Source organism: Leucopleurus acutus, assembly GCF_964270905.1.
Source record: "Leucopleurus acutus genome assembly, chromosome: 10".
NCBI lineage: Eukaryota > Metazoa > Chordata > Mammalia > Artiodactyla > Delphinidae > Leucopleurus > Leucopleurus acutus.
In genome coordinates, this window is record NC_139153.1 from 95,526,920 (window position 1) to 95,542,339 (window position 15,420).

The 15,420-nt window shown below is 40.6% G+C and overlaps 1 protein-coding gene across 1 annotated transcript in view; it reads right to left on the bottom strand.

Moving 5' to 3' along the window:
- PHACTR1 (phosphatase and actin regulator 1) overlaps positions 1-15,420 on the bottom strand; it is a gene marked incomplete at its 5' end in the record, with an annotated part of 535,964 nt that overhangs the window by 174,309 nt on the left and 346,235 nt on the right. The gene's annotated exons all lie outside the window — the stretch shown is intronic.

Genomic DNA, 15,420 nt, shown 5'->3' on the forward strand with positions numbered 1-15,420 from the left:
GGGAGAAATTTACTGCATGTAAACTATCTCAATAAAAAAAGTTTTAGAAAAGGATGATTTTTAAACGACTCATTTAATTGGGATACTGGTTATAGTTTATTCAGGTTTTCTATTTCTACTAGCTCCTATTTTGGCAACTTATATTATTTTCTAGGAAGTCTTTAATTTAGGTTTTAAATTTCTGGCATAAAATAGTTCAGCTTTTTCTTCTGAATAAAAACCTGCACTCTGTAGTTATGTTCATTTCTAGTATTTTTAAAATTTGTGTCATCTTCATTCTTATGTAATTACTTTTGCTAGATTTTTATCTAATTCAGAGGTCTTTTCAAATAACTGTTTTTAGGTTTTATAGATCTTTTTTAATATGTAATAATTTATCATTTATTTCTTAGTATTCTCTAGTTTTTATTATAAAGTTTTCTTTAATTCAGTAATCATTTAGAATTGGATTTTTTTAAAATTTTATTTATTTATTTATTTTTGCAGTATGTGGGCCTCTCACTGTTGTGGCCTCTCCCGTTGCGGAGCACAGGCTCCGGACGCACAGGCTCAGCAGCCATGGCTCATGGGCCTAGCCGCTCTGCGGCACGTGGGATCTTCCCGGACCGGGGCACGAACCAGTGTCCCCTGCATCGGCAGGCAGACTCTCAACCGCTGCACCACCAGGGAAGCCCTATTTATTCTTTTATACAGCAGGTTCTTATTAGTTATCTATTTTATACATATTAGTGTATACATGTAAATCCCAATCTCCCTGTGCATCCCACCACCACCACCCCCGTCCCCCCGCCACCTTCCCCCCTTGGTGTCCATACGTTTGTTCTGTACATCTGTATTTCTGTCTATAGATCTTATTCATTGTTTCATTTTCTTTTTTTAAATTTTATTTACTTATTTTATTTTTGGCTGTGTTGAGTCTTCATTGCTGCACACGGGCCTTCTCTACCTGCGGCAAGCGGGGGCTACTCTTCATTGTGGTGCGCGGGCTTCTCACTGTGGTGGCTTCTCTTGTTGCATAGCACAGGGTCTAGGTGCACAGGCTTCAGTAGTTGTGGCATGCAGGCTCTAGAGCGCAGGCTCAGTAGTTGTGGCACACAGGCTTCGTTGCTCAGCAGCACGTGGGATCTTCCCAGACCAGGGCTCAAACCTGTGTCCCCTGAATTGGCAGGTGGATTCTTAACCACCGCGCCACCAGGGAAGTCCCTGTTTCATTGTTTTCTGATTCATTAACTTTGGCTCTTTTCAATCTTTCTTCTTTTCTAAGGTATGCATTTAAGGTCATAAACTTCCCTTTACTGCTTTAACTATATTTCACATATATCTGACATGTAATATATTTTCAGTCAGTTCTAAATATTTAATATTGAGTATAATTTATTCCTTCATCCATAAAGTAAATTTGTATTTAATCCATAAAATATAACTCATAACATATTTAATCCATAAAATAATCCATGAAAGATGTTAATTTTTAATTTCTAAACTTACAATGGCCTTTGGCCATCTTACAGCTTGTTACTTGTGTATTTTTGTTTTCTTTATCCTTACTTCTTTTTGTCGGCCTGACCTATCAATGACCGACATATATTAATAGGTTTATTCATTTATCTTTGTGTTTGACCAACTTTTGCTGTATATATTTGTGACTATGAGGTTAGATACATACATATTTTGAATTGTTACATCTTCCTACTGAATGGTCCTTTTATCAATACACAATGATCCAACTTGATGTTTCTTGACTTAAATTATTTTTGCCTGATATTAATGTAGATAAACTAACATACTTTAAAAAAATATTGCTTTGTATATCTTTTATGTCCTTTTATTCTAAACTTTTCTTATGTTTTAGGTATATTTCATAAAGAACTTATATCCTAATTTTGTTATATACTTTTTAGCAACCTCTACCTTTTAACTGGTATATATAGACCATTTACTTTTTTATTATAATCACTGATATACTTGGATTTATTTCTACTCTTAGTCATGGCTATCATGATTTTTCTTTCTATTTTTCCTTCTTTTAGAGAGATGAGGTTTCTTTTCTTTTTCCTTTTCTCTCTTCACTAGTTTAAGTTATATATCTACTTCTGTTCTTTTAGTGGTTAGCCTTAAATATTTAATATGCTTACTTGACTTTGAAAGTTCAAAATGAATCTCTATCCTCACCTCCCATATAATACTATAAGCTTAGAATGCCTTTACTCAGGTCTTGCCCTCCTTTTTTATATGTTGTTATCTAGTATACTAGTTCTGCTTTTATTTAATTAACCCTCCGATTGCTCATAATAATCATGTTTATTCTTAAACAATCAGCACTTATTTATAAGGTTTTACCAACTTATTTGCTCATTATTGCTTCCTACATTCTACTCCTTTTTTATGCATTCTACTTTCTTCTTCCTGAATTATATTTTTCATTTCTTTTTGTGATTATCTGTTTATAGTAAACTCTTTTAGATTTTTATTGCTAAAAATGTTTTTATTTCACGGGAATGATAGGTTACCCAAGCACAGAATTGCTGGTTAACAGTATTCCCCCTCAGGACTCTAATGATATAATCTTCAATAGTCAGACATCTCTAGTATGTTGACTTGGAGCGAAGTGATGCCTTATGAGGGCCACTGGTGACTGGGTGGAGGAGAAGGAAAGCATGGAGAGGGCACCAGGTGAGGAGGAAGGAAGGAAGAAAAAGGATGGCAACATTATGATAAACAGAGGTAGGAGGTAGAATAATGTGGAGTGGATGATAGAGGGCCATCAGTGGTATCCCCAAAAGTCTGTGCCTAGACCTTAAACTATCCCTTCTTGGCTCATAGTGTTCTTTCTCTTTAAGTATTAACATCTGCTCTGGCTCAAGAGAAAGGGTGGCAAGAATTATCTTACCTGCAATTCTTTGTGACTTGTTAGTCAAACTAGGAAAGGAACAAGAAATGACAAGTGGGCCATCATCTGTTATCATATTCCTAAATTCCCTGTAAGGGTAGCCTACTGCTATAGCATTTAAAGGGCCAAACCACACTTCTTTTTGGCTTCTTATTTACATAAGTCTTCAGATAACATCATACAGCCTTTTCAAATAGTTATAACCTGGAACAGCAGCTGGGGAAGGTGTTGTGCAAAGAGATATTTTGCTAACATTTGCGAATATTTTGTCTATCTTTTCTGCTGTTACTATATTTGAATGTAACAGAAAACTTAATAAAATTTGACATGTTTTTCCCGTATGTGTTAATTTAAAACCAAAGAGTGTTAGGGCTGGCCAGGGCCTCAGAGACTATCTATTCTGAACCCTTCACTTTATGCATGAGAAACAGAACTGTAGGGGAGTTAATCTAGGAGAACAACCCAATTCCGGAAGGAAAATGGGGATACACCAAGACATCAGGCAGAGCTTCACTCATCATAATTACTGCTCTAATTTTTTTATTTTCAACACTTTTTGGGTACATGAAAAGAGTGACACTCGGGATTTTCTCACCCAGTATTTTAAATATTGCACTCTATCCTACTCTCTCCTTATGTGGGGAAATAATCCATTGCTATCCAACACATTTTGATTTAATGTTGATGTAACAAATTGTCTGTACTCCGAGTGCTCGCTGTATTTTTCTAAAAATATTCTCATTTTTAGCTCAGCTTGAAAAATCCTCTGGTTTTCTATTAAGGAAGCAAGCCATTAAAAACTTTTACAAAGGGCTTCCCTAGTGGCGCAGTGGTTGAGAGTCCGCCTGCCGATGCAGGGGACACGGGTCCGTGCCCCGGTCCGGGAAGATCCCACATGCCACGGAGCAGCTGGGCCCGTGAGCCATGGCCACTGAGCCTGTGCGTCCGGAGCCTGTGCTCCATCCGCAACGGGAGAGGCCACAGCAGTGAGAGGCCCGCGTACCGCAGAAAAAACTTTTACAAAACTAACATTGCTGTACTACCTAATCCCTAACACCTCTTTTCCACCAGGTTTTCTTTTGATATTTTCCTTCCTGTGACATTGTTTATTGTCCTCAAGGACAATGTAAGGGAATTTCATTTTCACAGACAGCATTTCTGGCTCCTGATCAAAAGTTTATTCCCAAGATTACTACTTCTAGACATCAGACACAGGCAGTGCCCAGTGCTGAAAATAGGGGAAATTTAAAAAAAAAAAGCATTTATCCTATTTTGTTCACTGAGCATTTGAATTATTAGGTCTTGGAAGACCATCTATATATTCGGAAGGTTAGAGGACTTTGCAGAAGGAAATCACGTGCACCAGTGATTTAGTTACTTTAGCATCCTGAAAGCCTTATCCATTTGGACCCTGTACACACCCCAGTTCCAATTTAGGCAACTGGGTAAGGATTTCAATAAGGTTAATTTTACCAATGAAGCACGTTCGTGCTCACAGAGCCTCTAGGCTTATTTCAGAAGTCTCTGGCCCACTCTTGTCCTATAGAACGTGAAACTCCAGCATTCTGACATAACTTTTTAAAATATCCCTAAAGAAAAGTGTTCAGTCTTCTAAATCACGAGTGAAGGTTGTGTGGGTCTGGTGGGAAGGAGGGCAGGGAAGGTCTGGAGACAGTATTCAATGTCAAGTGTGCTGGCAACGGAGCTGTTCTAACAGGAGGATTTCTCTGGGGCATGTTTCTCACATAAAGCTGGATGCCAGTGAATTTTTTAGCCTTCCAACACATAGAATCTGTTCTTGGCTACAGCAATAGTGACAGTGAGAGAAACTGGTTAAATGATTTTCTCTATACTCGTAGAGAAGAATGCCGGGCTGCTGTCAAAATGAGAGAAGGCTTAGATGTGACCGACCTTTGGACATGGTCCAATTTAAGCCTCACGTTTTAAAGATGAAGAGATAAGGTTCAGAGAGGTGAACTCACTTGTCCATGGTCATACAGCTAGTAAGAGCTAGACCAGTGACCTTGCTAATATATGGCACTGCTGCTCGTAACACCCAACTAAAAAAAGAAAGAGCAAATCACTGCACACCCTGATATTGGGATATAGTGCAACTTTCTCAAGGACTAATAGGAACCCCATAAATAGAGTGTGAGCAGATTCTGGGCATTTCACTTGTCAAAATCCCTGGAGATATGTTTCTGAAACCTATCACTGGGCACAGAAGTGGCTTGCCAAACATTCTTTGGCCTGCAATCCTAGTACTGCATATCTGCATCTCCCTCAGGGAGAGAAGTGAAAAATTAATGAGGAGCTCAGAAAAGCTCATTTTCAGGGCTATAGAGATTGGAAGGGCAATGAAATTGGAAGTGAAGGGAAAGGTTTAAGCTATCAGCCTCAAGCTTTGGAAAATCATATAAATGGGGTATAAATGTAAATATACCAACAGAAAAATGGAAAACCACCAAAGAGCTATTTAGGGAAGGACTGGATCTGAATTATAAACACCCAGGGCAGAGCTCTTCGTGATTCACTCATGCGTGCCCATCCATCTGAGATGCCCAAACTTATAGCCATCCGATATACAGAGCACAGCCAAGGTCTCCTTGGGTTGGCATTTCATGAGGAAGGGCCATGTATCTTGATCCAAATGTGTTTTCCTCTGATCCTGCTTGGACACACCAGCCTATAAGCCTTATGAGGATGAGTGTGAATTTGGAAAAACCAGATACCTTAACAAAATTTGGGGGAGGATATTATTATTTTTTTCAACAAGGTGAAATAATTCATTTTCCAAGAAGAAGAAAACCAATTTGAGTTAAAAGCTGTAAACGATGTTACTGACAAAGCTCGATGTCCGAAGCAGAAAAAATATGGGCACAAACCCATTTCTACTGGGTACTGACTGTGGGACTCTCTTTGCACCTGAACACCCTGGGTCCCCCCAGCTGGGGCTCTGGTTTTCACCTGTCCTTTCTCTCAAGCAGTTTATTCCCAAGTGAGAGTACTCTAGCTATTAGGCATGTGCTCCTGGCTATGCACTACTTTTCCTGGAGGAAAAGTCCTTCTTGGGAGAAGGACTGCCATTGCTTAGAAGTGCTCTAGAGCTGAGAAGCCAGGAGGATGCCGTTCATGGGAATAAGTGAGGTACTGACATTCCTTTGCTAATTAAAAGTATTTGTAAGTCCAGTAAGGAGTCGCCACCAGACCTCAGCTCTTACTGACATGATAAAAAATGTTAAGCCAATGATGACTTGCTCACAAACCTCCAGAAGATGCCTAAGGAGAAGAGAAACCTGAGAGCAAGAAGGCCTTCATCTCTTTCACTGTTGGTGTGGGCTGAACTGTATTCCCCCCACATTCACACGTCGTGGTCCTACTCAGTATCTCAGAATGTGACCTTACTTGGCAATAAATCCATGAGAGATGTGATGAGTCAGACTAAGATGAGTTGGTGTTCGAGGTAGGGTGGGCCTCTAATCCAGTCTAATCGGAATCCTTATACTAAGGGGAAATCTGGACACACACACACACACAGTGAAGATGAAAGCAGAGACCAGGGTGATGTACCCACAAGCCAAGGAATGACAAAGGTTGTCAGCAAACCATCAGAACCTAGGAGAGAGGCACGGACAGATCTTCTTTCCACAACCTACAAACCAAGCCTGCTGCTTCCCTCGATCTCGGTCTTCCAACCTCCAGGACTCTAAGACCATAAATTTCTGTCGTTCAAGCCAGTCAGTTTGTGGTGCTTTGTTGTGGGAGCCCTAGAAAACACACACCCCTGCCTCATGCAGTTAAAGCTGTTCTCTCAAGACACAACGGAACCCAGCCTGGGCACCTGGCATTCCCAGGAGATGGCCTCTCCTTCCTTGTGTGATGGGGGCCTTCTAGGCCCTCTCTGGCCACAAGGATTCCTTGTCAAAAATGGAATGCCCTTTCTCTTCTCATCGCCTGAATTCAACTCTTACCTATTCCTGTTAAAAAAAAGGACCACCAATCATGAGGTACCCCGGGTCAAAGCTCCAATGCTATCTTTAATTTCTCATTCTCCCTCGTCCCCATATCTGTCTCCCAAGTCTTGTCATTTCGACTTCCTCCATCCGTGTCTCTCAAATCTCTCTTCTCCTTTTCCTTCGGGATGACACCACCCCAGGCAGGCTCCAATTATCTCTTGCCTAGACTGTTACTAACTGGCCTCCCCCTGCCAGGCTCTCTACTGTCCCCGTCGGTTATATCTGTAACTGCCAGTGAGTCACCCACAGGCCAGCTGTGATTACATCACCTCCTTGCTCAAAAGTTGGCAAGGGAATAAAAGCCCAGCTCCACAGTCTTTACTATTTTCCACGATCTAATCCTAACATATGTCCCAGCACCTGTCTATTATGAACCCTCGCTCCAACTAAGTCAAACTTGTAAAACACGCTTCTGACTTTCCACCGCTGTGTCTCTGCTTATCCCATTTGCTCTGTTTTGAATAGCCTCTCCCCTACGTTCTCTCTGTCCAAAGTCTAGCCATTGTTTAAGGACTGTGGCTGTGGTGCTATGGTTAAGTCTGCAGGCTTTGGAGGGCAAAGAACCAGCTCGATCCTGGCCCCCCTACTCACGAAGACGTGACCTCAACAAGATACTGAACTTCCCTGCATTTCACTTTCTACAAATGCAAAAGGAGGATAATAATACCTTGTGGGGCTACGGTGAGAATTAAATAAGAACATGCATGGACCACATCTAGAATAATAGTACCTGGCAGATTAAGTACTCACTAAATTTCATCTATTATTCACAAACACTTTTGTGGGAGTTGAAGGTAACAGCTTTCTCCCCTGACCTTGAATAGCATTCCAACTAATTTGCTCTTAAGACACTTAACTTTCTGGGACTTCCCTGGTTGTACAGTGGTTAAGATCCACCTGCCACACATACCCTGCGAAAACCATAATTCAAGAAGAAACATGTACCACACTGTTCATTACAGCACTATTTACAATAGCCTGGACATGGAAGAAACCTAAGTGTCCCCATCGACAGATGGATGGATAAAGAAGATGTGGCACATATATACAATGGAATATTACTCATCCCTAAAAAGAAACAAAACTGAGTTATTTGTAGTGAGGTGGATGGACCTAGAGTCTGTCATACAGAGTGAAGTAAGTCAGAATGAGAAAAACAAATACCGTATGCTGACACATACATATATGGAATATATTTTTTAAAAAATGGTTCTGATGAACCTAGGGGCAGGACAGGAATAAGGACACAGACGTAGAGAATGGACTTGAGGACGCTAGGAGAGGGAAGGGTAAGCTGGGATGAAGTGAGAGAGTAGCATGGACATTTATACACTATCAAATGTAAAATAGATAGCTAGTGGGAAGCAGCCGCATAGCACAGGGAGATCAGCTTGGTGCTGTGTGACCACCTAGGGGGTGGGATAGGGAGGGTGGGAGGGAGATGCAAGAGGGAGGGGATATGAGGATATATGTATACATATAGCTGATTCACTTTGTTATACAGCAGAAACACAACATTGTAAAGCAATTATACTCCAATAAAGATGTTTAAAAAAAAAAAAGAATCCTCCTGCCAATACAGGGGACACGGGGTCAAGTCCTGGTCCGGGAAGATCCTACATGTGCCACAACTACTGAGCCCGTATGCTGCAACTACTGAAGCCTACGCACATAGAGCCCGTGCTCCGCAACAAGAGAAGCCACCGCTCGCCACAACTAGAGAAAGACCGTGCACAGCAATGAAGACCCTACACAGCCAGAAATGAATTAAAAAAAAAAAAAAACTCTTTGAAAAAAAAGACCCAAGTTTCTTCTTTCATTTCTTTTGGACCTGTCTCTCTATAACTTTGCAGCATTCTTCCTGTACCTGGAATATCTCTTCTCTCTTACAGAACTTCAACGCCCATTCCAAAGTCCTTATAGAACCTTACTCGGTCTTCTTTGCTCCTCCGTGCTCTACTACAGTCTCTCCTCCTGCACCAGTGGGGCCAGGCTCCAGTCCCTAAGGGTAGGAACTGGATTTTCTCACCTTTCTGTCCGAGGGCCTAACTCAGTGCTTAACATTTAGTAAGTACAAAACGAATGCTCACAGAACAAACAGAAGACCAAATGGTGAGCCACTAGAAGGTTTAACTTCTCAACGGGCAATAACTCTATCATATTGTCTTCATATAGCTGCCAGTGCTTGCATTTCTAGGTGCTACATAAGCGTCTGTTGCATGCATGCACGCACAGGCACTGAAAAAACCCAAGTATTTCCCAATGGAGACTTCCGGTCATTTCCCCATGCAGTAATTCTCAATTGGAACTGAATTAAGACAATCAAGGAACTACTTCTTTTGTGCTCCCAGACACTCTGTGTATACTTCATGATCACTAATTTGGCAGCCTTGGAATTACTGGTTGCCAGTTCTTTCTCCCATTAGGGTGTGTTCAGTGTGGGCAGACTATTTTGCCTTATTTAGCTCTCAATTTTCTATGCCTGGCATTTAGGAGACCTTGGGTAGGTATTTGTTGAACAAAGGAATTTGGAGGAGAAACCTCAGCTACACAACAATGGGGCACCGTGAGCCATTAAGTAGCATCAGACAGTCAGAAAAAGAAAGACGTTCCCTTGCATTGTTTTTTCAAATACTCCACTGCTAAGAAGGTTTACCTGATCAGATATTACTGTCATTTCCATGACGTAAGTTTGAAAAGAGTGAAAGTTTTAGCTGCATTCATCTTATCACCCTGGCTTCAGATCCAGCTTAAGTTACACTATGTTGTTTTCCAAGCTTGATGTAGGTAGACAGAAAGCCAAAAGACCCCTTGGCATACGACCTTGAGCTTATAAAGCTTTCTGCATTGGGGTAGTCAGGAAGCTGAGGCTGGGAGCCTGCAGCTTGAGATGATAGAAGACAGATGTGAGTGTGTCCTAGCCAACCCATTGGTGGGGACTCACAGCATGCCTGGAAGGGATAACTCTGTGCATTTCCCTTTTGGAAAGCAAAACCAGGGTTGATAAAGAGGAAGGAGGGGCTTCCCACCTTATATAATGGCCTCATTGTAGGCAGATGAAGGCTGAACAAATTCTGCACCTGAAAAAGAGGCACTTGTTGGAACAGAGGCCAGAAACAACCTCAGTCTCTTAATAAATAAAACTGTTTAGAGACTAAACAAAAAGTACTTCAACTTAGTAACAAGTAATCGTATATATTACCAAGGAACAGCTTCCTGTTTCAATGTCGACAAATTAAAATGATTGAACGAAGGCATAGTGGGCTGGGGTGCCGGGCTACTGGAGTTCGAGTTCTGTTTCTACTCTTTAAGAGCTGTGTGACCTTTGGGCAAGTTGCTGCTTAACCTGTCTGCACCTTTGTTCCCTCATCTGCAAAATGGGAATAAAAATAGTTCTGGTCTTATATGGGTCTGTGATTATTAATATGAGTTAATACATGTTAAGAGCTTAGATAAGTAAATGGCACATAAGTGATATATGTGTTGATGAACTAAGATTAAATCAGGCAAAGATGATGTCTGTTGTCTGTTTAAAAGATGATGTCTGATGTCTGTTTAATATGATGTCTGTTTAAAATTCACTAAGAATGTATCTTTTATAATTATTTTGCATAAGAGTAACATATACTTAGGGCAATCATTCAAATGCAAAGAAAGGAATACGATGAAATGCCAAGCCCTCCTCCTTCATCTAACTACAATACTCAGTTCTGTTCCCCAAAGCCCACTACACTCCTAAATGTTTCTTCCATATTTTTGCAGGAAAAAATTTTATTCAGAAACCAACATGTCTACGTGTAATCTGTCCAGTATTCAGTACAGTATTATTAAGGGAAATTTCCTAAGAGTAAGTTTTAGGCGCTCTCATCACACACACAGAAAAATGGTAACTGTATGAGTAGGTGATATGTTAATTAGCTTGACTGAAATAATCATTTCATTACATGTGTATCAAATCATGTTGTACAACTTAAATATATATAACTTCTATTTAAAAATAAAATTAAAAAGATGAAATACAGACGTAAAAAAATAAAATTATCATGAATAAGATCACAACACACCTACTGTTCTGCACCTCACCTGGCTTTTTACACTTAACCGTCCATCTTAAGGTTCTCCCCGTATCTGAAGATATGTACCTTAGGCTTTTTTTGTGGCTCATTGGCACTTTGTGTAGAAAGACCATGATTTATATAACCAGCCCTCCACCGATGGCATTTGTCTTGTTTCCAGTTTTCTGATACAATACACAATCTGTAATGAACAGCCTTGCACATCCATCTTACTGCAAGCACACATGTAGGTTAAATCCCTGGAAACGTGTGACTCCTTCTGGGCATGCTCCTCCTCAAATCTGTAACTTTGCGGCATCTTCTGTCTGGAATGTTCTTCCTGCCTCACCATCCTCTGTTCGGAGGATGAATTGTAAGTTCAAGGATAAGTGCATTTAAAATTTTGATTACTTGGGCTTCCCTGGTGGCGCAGTGGTTGAGAGTCTGCCTGCCAATGCAGGGGACACGAGTTCGAGCCCTGGTCCGGGAAGATCCCACATGCCGCGGAGCAACTAGGCCCGTGAGCCACAACTACTGAGCCTGCGCGTTTGGAGCCTGTGCTCCGCAACAAAAGAGGCCGTGATAGTGAGAGGCCCGCGCACCGCAATGAAGAGTGGCCCCCGCTTGCCACAACTAGAGAAAGCCCTCGCACAGAAACAAAGACCCAACACAGCAAAAAAAATATAATTAATTAATTAATAAACTCCTACCCCCAACATCTTAAAAAAAAATTTTTTTTTGATTACTTTTACCAAACTGTCCTCTAGAAAGCTTGCACTCACTGATTCATCCTTCCACCAACAGTGTATGGGAGTGGCTGTTTCCCAACCTATTCTTGCACCTGCTGACACAGTGTGGTCATCAATTTCTTTTATCTTTGCCAAAATCATAAGCGAAAAATGGTAGTATCTCACTCGTGTCAATTTGTGTTTATTTATGAGTGCGAGTGATATATTTTTATATTTATGGGGCATTTATACTTTTCTTTGATTTGCTAGTTATTTCCTTTGCCAATTTGTTTCAAATTGAAAATATGAACTGTGCTTAAAACCCTGCTTAAAACCTTTAATGGTGACCCACTGCCTACAGGATAAAGTCTGGAATCCCTAACATAACAAATAGGGGCCTGTGGTCTGGTCCCTTCTAAGCCTCCTCTCTCATGTACTTGTCACCCATGCCTCAAAATTGACGGTCCAGTAACACCCAGTTGCTTGTGGTTCCGAGTCTGCATCATTTCAACTTCAGTCAAGACGCACGGGGTGACTGGTTGAAGGAATTCGAATTTTCATACAATTCACCTTAGATAAAGAACTATTATGAAACTTCCAACAATTTCTTGGAGTATCTTCTGTTTCTTATTAATCCTATTATCAGAGGCCATTTATACATAATACGTCTGTCATGGTTTCTGCTGGTTTACACTGGTGATGATATCTAGATATCTTCCAGCTGGCTCTCACTAAATGCTCACTAAAGTTCAATCATTTGATGGGGAAAATGTTCAACTACAAGTGGATTGCAACATTCACACCAGGAGTTTAAAATTAACCATAAAAGAAGAAATTAGTCCAAATAGAGGCCAAAGATCACAAGAGCTTCCCCGAGGGCCACTCTGCACAGACTGTCCCATGCTGGAGTATCCTAGACATCCCAGCCTACTCCTCCCTGCTTGATTCTCACTGACCACACTTAGAACTAACCACTACACATCCCTATATTCCAGCCCTGCTGAGGGTGAAGTCATTACCCTCCACATCACATTACAACCTTTCTGGAATGCAAGGGCCAAAAAATATTTACCCCCAATGTGCTCCAGAACCAATTTTCTACCCTAAAGACAAAAGTACAAAGGAAAGAAATGCTACAAACACAGATGTCTGTGGCAGGGTTATTTATAACAACACACACCCATGGGAATATTTTACAGTCATTAGGAAGGTGACTTGGCTATGAGCAAGAGTTCTACTCCAACGTAACATTAAGTTAAAAAATTAAAATGAGAGCGAGATCAAATTATATTTATGTAATAGGGAAGAACAAATCTGACTCCATATTAGATGTTTCTTTTACTTTTAACCTTTGTATTCTATTGCTTTTGCTTTGAGTTAAGAATGTCGCTTATAGCCTGAAATATACAGGAGAGCCCATTCTCAAGGCTGTGACCTTTAAGGATATAACACTTTTCCATTCATATAGAGATAAAAAGTTGCGGAACAGAGAATAGTATTTGTCTTGTTGGAAGTTTACAGGACCTACTTAGACAGCTAAAAGAACAAAGGATTTCTACACCAGGAATTTTGCAACAACCTACCACACCCCTCCCTCACCTTGGCCTTTAAAAATGTTTTGCTGAAACCCTAAAGGAGTTCAGGGTTTGGGGAGGCACGAGCCACCCATTCTCCTTGCATGGCCCTGCAATAAACCTTTCTGTGCTCCAAACTCTGACATTTCAGTTTGTTTGGCCTCACTGTGTGTCGGGCACACGAAGTTGAGCTATATTTTGATTTCATCTATGTGACGTCACTATGAATGAATGTAAGCAGATATGTATAATGATCATAATTTGTAAGCATGCAAGGATGAAGGGTGAATTTTCTATTTTCAAGCTTTAATGGAATCCTTTTATTTAAAAAAAAAAACACCTCAAGTTTTCTTATTTAGAATCTAGATACAAAATTATGACACTAATTACCTTACATGGGGAGGCAGTTTGTGGTAATACCATAACATGACTCTTTCTCTTTTTAGAGATATTTATATATCTACGGTTAGCATTCAACACACAAGAGCCCAGTTGTCTTTACAAAACAACCAGAAACTGATGTGACTACAGCCATCATGGAAGGCCCATTATCATGAGTATCTCTGTAAATATCGACCTGACCCAAATCTATCAAGTTTCAGTCATTCATGAGGCAGGCAAGAATGATCCTCATTGTAATGGCAAATTTTCTGTTAATAAATCTTTCCAGCTGTCCATGCACGAAACAGAGTTTTGTGCTACAGTGGAGAAACTGTATAACTTTTTTTTTTCACTTAGGAATATATTATAAAATGATGCTGTAAAATGACAGTTCATAGTTGCTTCACAGAATCTTCATAGAAACACCTGGAACTGTAATTACCATGCTGCTCAAACTACCTCATTAAACAACCCCTTCCCGGAGGCTGGGAAGCATTTCAAGGCCCTTTTCACGTGCGCCCTTGACAACCAGGTGCAGTGGTAGGAGGCAGCTTCCTACAATTTCAGAGCCTTTCACGGCCCCCAAGAAGCCAGAGAACATAAATCCTGGTACTATGGAACAAAGCAGCCTTTCCAAGGACACGAAGATGTTGCTATGCCACAGAAGAGACATTCATTCTCTTTAGAAACTCACGCTTGGTTATTGGAGGACAAAAATAGACTAAATGTTACAACAGTCTTCTATGCCGAAATCACATCTGCATCTGAACATCGTCAGCCCTCCTCTCTTCTACTCCACAAAGACCTCTCAGAGCATCGCTTCATTATAACTCACTGGGACGAGACAGGAAAGTCCTCTGTGGTATTTGAGGTTATCACCCAGGTCCTCCCTCCCCAGGTCAGACTGCCACTCAAGGCCGGTTCTCGGTACACAATGCTTTCTTTCATTCATATGATTTCATGAATACCTCACCCAGTTTATATTCTATTCACGCATTGCCCCCACTCTAGCTCACCCCTGGGCTAACCAAAAGAAGAAGGAAGACCTTTAGAACTGACCTTCAGAAACAATCTGATTCATGTGTGGGCTGTGTATTCTCTTATTAAGGTTACTTGATATTTGTTTTAGGCAAACAAGCCCCAAATCATAATTGATTCACTACCTAATGTCATTCCTCTATCTCCTACAACTTTACGAGGAAACCAACACCACCACAAATCAACCAACACATAAAAGAAATCATTTTTTTAAAAGACACGTTCATATACATCATAGAGGTATTGTTCTCTGCCTGAGAAATGTCAGCATTAATCACTGAACACCAAGTCTTATTTCCAACATTATTTTGTCTTCTTAATGGGATCTGCTTTCTGAATTCAAGTGTGTTTAATATCTGTCTACCTAGATATACATACATCGTAACCTTTTCACTCTTTCTGCTTCCAAGTCACGTGTAACAGTGAAATTTCCGAGCAAAGCCTAGAAGACTTCGGTATGAGACGGGCTTGCATTCATATCGTTTAGGGCTTTACCACTGACCAGCCAAGGGACCCTGGGAAGTTACTAGCCCTAAGCCTTATTATCTTTATGTATAAAACAGATATTCGGAGTAACTGCCCAGGACTGTTAAGGCTGTGAGAACTATAGCGAAGTTCATTCAGTATCTGCCATGCAGTGGGCACCCAACTATCCCCTACTGCCACTGTTATTACTAGTGGTAATATCTTATTATTGTGTTTACAGTGAATAAAGTCCAAGGGAAAAGGTCAAAGAAT